This window comes from Acromyrmex echinatior, chromosome 7 (genome assembly GCF_024713525.1).
Source record: "Acromyrmex echinatior isolate Ae372 chromosome 7, ASM2471352v2, whole genome shotgun sequence".
Taxonomy (NCBI): domain Eukaryota; kingdom Metazoa; phylum Arthropoda; class Insecta; order Hymenoptera; family Formicidae; genus Acromyrmex; species Acromyrmex echinatior.
The window spans coordinates 3941163-3947162 of NC_141858.1; the positions used below are offsets into that span (position 1 = coordinate 3941163).

Sequence of the window (6000 nt, forward strand, 5' to 3'; positions counted from 1 at the left end):
CAATGAATAATAATGAAGATAAAATTAATCACAGGTTTTTTATAATTCCCTTTTTATCAGAAACCATTTTTATCAGAAAAAATCAAAAAATTTTTTTTTTAAATTCTTAATACACATATAAAGAGATTAATAATCTTAAAGGGTTGATCAGGAGTCATAAAGACGTTTGTCCCAAGCTATTTCACACAGACATTGTATATGAAATTGACTGTGAAGCATCATATGTGGTAAATGTCCAACTGGTAAATGTTTGAAGACACGCATAAATGAACATAGAAATCACATAAATTGGAACACTACACAGCATTCCGTAATAACAGAATACAGAATTAGTCATCAGCATGATTTTGATTGGGAAAATGTCAAGATATTAGACAAAGAAAGGATGCTTAATAAAAGATTGATTTCAGAAATGATCCATATAAAGCAACAGAAATAGAGTTTGAATTTACAGAATGATACGTATTCTTTAAACACCCATTATATATGAATTTGTTTACGGAATTGTGACGTTGTCTCCCCCTCTTTGTTCTTATTTTTATTTTTATTTCAATAACTACATGACTTATTTTGACTCTCATTTCATCTCTGTCGACAAGACCTTTACGTCGAGTCGCGAGAAACGCTTGTAAGTTAATAAAATTAAAATTCAGACAAATGATTTTAACGATTCTCTAATTTTTCGTTTTTCGTATTTCTTTTGAATGACTGCATAGCAAATCTGATGAGCGATGTGATTCTACTTATTGACGCAATGTATATGACTTTGATTTTACTTTATGTAAGTTTTTATATTATTATATAAGTTAATATTTTTGATAATCATTTGGCTATTCATTACATAGTTAATTTGGCATTTGAGTAAAGAAGAACGAGCTAAATTGTCAAGAATCATCATCTTGGAATTTGCGTTACTTATGTAATTTCGATTTATATTTTATTGATAAGGACCTGAATTTAAGGATTGAAATGTTTATTTTATTCATTTTGTTACATTCACACGAAAATAAAGAGTTTTCTGTGCATCCGAACAGCTGATGTAAGCTCTGATTGACTTTTTTATATTCTTTACTGATGAGTACTTCGCAAGTGAAAGTGCCGGACAGTATAACATAATACAACATTAAAAATATAATATTTTCAAGTCTTATTATTTTTATAACTTGTATTGCGCAGGAAATCATTTCGAATAACTAAGGCATTCCATGCGTATTGAGTAAATGGAACGATTTCGAAGTGCTGCATAATAATAATGCAATTTATGCGTTTTCTGTACAATTCGGAAGGCACCCAGCGGAAGTATAAGACCGTAAAAGCAATGCGAAAAATGTAACCTTAAATAGTCAAATATCAGGACGACAGATGGATACGTCCTTTTTAAATGTCAGAAAATCACGTTTGATTCATTCAATTCATTTTATTAATAACTATTTGAAGAATAATTAACGACGACTTTTTCTAGATCATTCAGAAGAAGTGGTAATACATGTCAAGGTCATTGATATCTGTAAAATCGGTCCTATTATGTATAATTATTTAATTTTTAATTGACGTAATTGATGTAATAGCAATTAAAATATTTTAATTCTTATTTGTTTTAAATTAAAAAATGCTGTAATATATAAATCCTATTTTAAAATAATTTTAGTTTTTAGTTTTTTTATTGAAAAGTTTTGAAGAATACAAATTTTTTGCTTATTTCTCAATAATTAAATCTTCTATTTCTACAACATAAGCTTTATTAATTTTGTTGTTTTAAATTAGTGCGATAAAAGTGAAAATGACTTGAGAGTCATAAGCGCTCGCTCAAATTTATTCAATCGATTATAATTAAAATACTTACATTCGTGAACATGATTACATCGACTGGAGAAAAAAATGTGTTTATAGTCATAGGTTTTTGCATCATCATCAGGATAATGTTTGTTCTCATATGATGATCGAGATCAGAATTAGGCCATTCGGCAAAGTATATTCCTTTACGAAAGTCATCTCCCTAAACATATATATCCGAAATGATTAACTTTGAATTATAAGTAATCATTATACATCAGATTATATTATAACTTACCGCATTTATGAGGATAGTGCCATACCATGCGTAGGTAAATGTTTGAATCAGTTTTACTGCAGCGAATGACAAAAACGCCAATGCGTTGGATAAATTAAAGTCCACAAACTATTGCAAATATTTTACGATTAATATTATATCAGCACTTATTTATGTAATATGATACCATAGTACACGGAATGAAAGACTTGCAAGCAGATTTTGTTTCTAAATTTTTAGAAATTGTGCAAAAATTTAATAATTACAAAGTTATTTTATTTTAAACAATATAATATAGGACTAAGAACTCAGGATAATGTGTGAGTAATAATATAATTGTAAACAATCTAAATTCGTACAGACATTTCAAGGACTCCTATCGGGTTCTCTTCAATGATAAAAAATAAATTTAAAAATGTTATCGATAACTATGCAAGATGTTTAATCATTAAAATATAAAAAGCGCATGTTGTACTCGCACGTGGAAAGAATAATTATGGCAAGATACGGCTTAGATTCAAGCAGCTTACATCGGAAATTGTTATTAGTCGATTACAGAAGTCACATACTTGAATGAGGTCTATTATACCGTGCGCTTTTTTTCAAATTTACGAAGGGTTGATACAATGAAATTAATATAATAAAGATGCATACATGCTTCTCTCATATTCTTCCTGCAACTATAATATACATAATAATTACCTTACTCTATTAACATAATATTACTTAATGTATTAATTATAGTACTTAATGATATCAAAAAATAATTATGTCACTATACGACTATATTTTACATTAAAGAAAGATTGAATGTTAATTATTATTAATTATTAAAAATTACAACAAAAAATAAATAGTAAATACCTGCTAATTAACTTAGATCATCCAAATTAATTGAAAAAAATTGAATACTAAAAGTAATTATAAAATACAGCAATATATCAGACGGGTCTGAATACTGTCAAACTCTGAGTTGTAATGCTAGAACATTTGATAATTGAAATGATCCTGCCATCTAACAAGGGAAGTGATAATAGAAATGACGTAGGAAGGATACTAGGAAGGGGAATTCAATGTTGTAGGAAGGGATTGTAAGAGAAGTAGATATAGGGATTGTAAGAGAAGTAGATATAGACTTGTATGTCAGGCAGCGGATCGGTATCCATCTGTGTATTCAACTCATATTTTTGCTTTTTAATGTGAATCATTTCAGAAATAATTCTTTTTTTTATAATAATATATAGGCTCATTGTTCAAAATTTCGACTGCTTTCCATTTGAATTCATAATTAAAACTTGATGGTCAGAAATTATTGATGGAGACCCTGTTCCCTTATTGATATCAGATCGATGTTCATTTATTCTAGTTTGTAATCTTCTTTTTATCTGACCAACATAACTAGTTTTATAATCTGAGCATTCAATTTTATAGACTACACCCTGTTTTGAGAAATGATCTATATGATCCTTTCCCCTATGTATAAATTTCTTTAGATTGTTAGATATGATGAAAGCTGTCTTAAGATGTTTGTCAAGAGCTATGGACATAAAGCTCTCAGAGATGGATTTTATAAACGAGAAATATTGAAATATTTTTGTTTTTTATAAAGTAACCTTGTATATTGTAGGGATAGCAGTGGAATTAAATCTTTGTCTAATTGCGTAAAAAATACAAGCAAGTAGATAGCCATTATCTAAAAGAATGCTTCTGGTATCTACGAAATTTTTTTGGTGATATTACGGAAAGTATGGTATATATTTGGTGATAAGGGAAAGTAAAAAAATTCTGTCCACCATACCATACACTACATCTTTTTTATGACAAGTAGATTGGTTTAAATGGAAGCTGAGATATCTGTCCGATGACGTCGGTTTCGAACATTTAAATAGATATTTAAAACATAATATTAGTTTTTTCAATCTTAAGTATAACAAACTGCTTGATAGCATTCAACAGAATTTTGTGAAAAGGATCTTAAAACTGGAACTCAGAGATTTGTATAATTTTTTAAATCAAATTAAATCAGATATTTACAATATATTTAAGAATATTGTTAATATTTTACCATTATCTATCCAAAATGTATTTTTTATTCATCAAGAAAAAACTTCTAATTGTATGATTTAAAGAGCAATGGATAGATGAAAAAAATCAATTGGCTTATTAAGAAAAAGAATTTATTTATTAATTCACGAATTTAGTCAATTAAATATTCTTATAAAGTTCAAAATGATAGCACTGTGACATTCCAATTAACAGATGACACACAGTTTAATTGTTGAATCTCCGTTAATGAAAATAATGATAAAGTAACTGATTTTCAAAAAAAAGTGCATATTTCTCCTAACAAATTTGATACTGTTAATTAGACAGAGTACATGGAAAATGGGTTTGTCAATTTAAGTGATGTTCATATTCCACATGTCCAATGTCTTTATTACAACTAGGTGAACAATTTGGGTTACCTTTGAATCAAGATAACAAAGAAAAAAACTATAATAAAATTTATAAAACAAATTGAGAACAATGTATCTAATCGTCCAAATAATATTATATATAGTTAACTACATTAGAAACCATTCAGTTATTATATTAAATAGACTACACCATAATAGTCTATCGTTGAATTATGATGAGATCACATTAATTAAATGAATTAAAACTACTAAAAAAATTTATTAAAAATCACCCGGATTTATTTTTCACTAAGGCAGATAAGGGGAACGTCACCGTTGCTATTGACAGACTTTTATGATCAGAAAATGGAGAATATGCTTTCAAATGAGAACACGTACATGAAAATTGAGAGATATCCCACAAGAAAGCTCATTAATGATTTACTTAATTTACTCATAAGATGGAAGATCAAAAAATTTATTGACAAATTAACATATAAAAGGCTTCTCACTACCAATGGAATTATCTCTAGATGTTATGGTGCGCCTAAAGTTCATAAACAGAACGTTCCGTTGAAATTAATAGTATCCCTGATTAATAGTCCACTTTACAATTTCTCTTGTTTTTTATATTATATTGCATCATTAAAGAAAACACATAGTCATGTGGAAAATAGCTTTCAATTGGTAGAGAAACTGAAAGGAAGATATTTTGAATAACAATATGACGATAAAAAAGGCAAATAAGAATCGATTCTTTAAAATAAACGTATAAACGTATAAAAATTATTAATAGCAGTTAAATACATAATGAAACTGAGATATTATTACATGTTTCGGCTCTTAGATTAAGCCATCTTCAGATAGCCTCCTCTTCACACTTAAAATTAGTTACCATCAGAAATAAAAAAAACCATATTATAATGTGCTTCAACTTGTATAGCGATCTTGATGAATGTTGTATGAAAGACACCAATTAGGTACAAACATTTGCTGACTAATTGTTAAGAATTTTGTGAAGATCCATAACATCGCAGTTATTATTTCATAAGAAAAATACACCGTCCAAATTATTGTCAAAAATGTGTAAAATGTAATAAAAAATACATTAGTCAATTTGAAGATATTTTAAATCAGATTATATTTTAGCTTCACTGGATGTGATTTCGCTCTTTACTAATGTTTCGATTGATTTAGCACAGAAAAGTGCCAAAAAATGGAATTACATAGTAAATAATACAAAAATAATACAGAAAGAGTTTATGATTCCTACGAATTTTATTTTTAATTCTACATTTTTTGTCTTTAACGATTTGTTCTATAAACAGATATATGGACCGATGGAATCGCCTTTGTCCCTTATTATAGCAGAAATAGTTTTGCAAGATTTAAAAGAGTAGGCTATGGAGAGTTTATTATTACAATTGCGTTTATATTACAGATATGTGGATGACATTATTGACAGCTCCAGTTAAATTATTAGGTGTTGGAATTAATTCGTAGCGTTTTTAATGAAAGAATGTTATTTATTTCACATGAGCATTAAAAAATACA

At 27.8% G+C, this 6000-nt stretch overlaps 1 long non-coding RNA gene across 1 annotated transcript in view; it reads right to left on the reverse strand.

The window, feature by feature from the left end:
- Positions 1–5950, reverse strand: part of LOC147909016 (uncharacterized) — a 48039-nt gene extending 42089 nt beyond the window's left edge. Inside the window, exons 1-2 of the long non-coding RNA XR_015545671.1 lie at positions 2072–5950; positions 1844–1996 (exon numbers count right to left, since the gene is read on the reverse strand). This is a non-coding gene — a long non-coding RNA (uncharacterized LOC147909016). The remainder of the gene's footprint in view (positions 1–1843; positions 1997–2071) is intronic.
- Positions 5951–6000: the final 50 nt, after the last annotated feature.